This window comes from Limulus polyphemus, unplaced genomic scaffold (assembly GCF_000517525.1).
Source record: "Limulus polyphemus unplaced genomic scaffold, Limulus_polyphemus-2.1.2 Scaffold6530, whole genome shotgun sequence".
Classification (NCBI taxonomy): domain Eukaryota; kingdom Metazoa; phylum Arthropoda; class Merostomata; order Xiphosura; family Limulidae; genus Limulus; species Limulus polyphemus.
Genome location: NW_013672140.1, coordinates 1 through 722, shown reverse-complemented (window position 1 = coordinate 722; position 722 = coordinate 1).

Below are 722 nucleotides of genomic sequence, written 5' to 3'. Positions count from 1 at the left end.
AACAATAGTAACTGGTACAATACTTTACAACAATAGTAACCTGTACAACACTTTACAACAATAGTAACCTGTACAACACTTTACAACAATAGTAACCCGTGCAACACTTTACAACAATAGTAACTGGTACAATACTTTACTGATGCTACACTGCTATTGCACATAGTCACTCAGCATTGCTATTGGAGATTTAATTTGAGAAAAGAAGTTCTTATCGGGAACCAGGGGGGGGGGACGTGAATTCTATAATTAGAAAATGCAAAGAGCATGTAGCATGGCATTGAATTGTGCTGTGGCTTTACAAGAAAGACAAAAGAACCATAAAACTTGTACTTTTCTGGCGTTCCTGTAGTCAATGTCGTTGGTATGTTTTCAGAATATCCCCCAAAATGATTGGAGGGCTATCTGCGCTAGCCATTCCTAATTTAGACGTGATAGACTAGAGAAAAGGCAGCTAGTCAACACTACCCACCGATACTTTTTTTACCAACGAAAAGTGGGATTGACCATGACATTATAACGCCCCTACAGGTGAAAGTGCTAGCATGTTCGGCGACGGGATTCGAACTTGCGACCCGTAAATTTCCAGGACATGCCAGTGTTGCACATTATCAATAACTTTTCATCAAAGCAAGATACGCACAAAGATCAGAACTATAAAAAAAAATACTAATTTAATATATTGGTCTAGTTACGTAAAGTAAGTGTAACAAGTTAAAAAA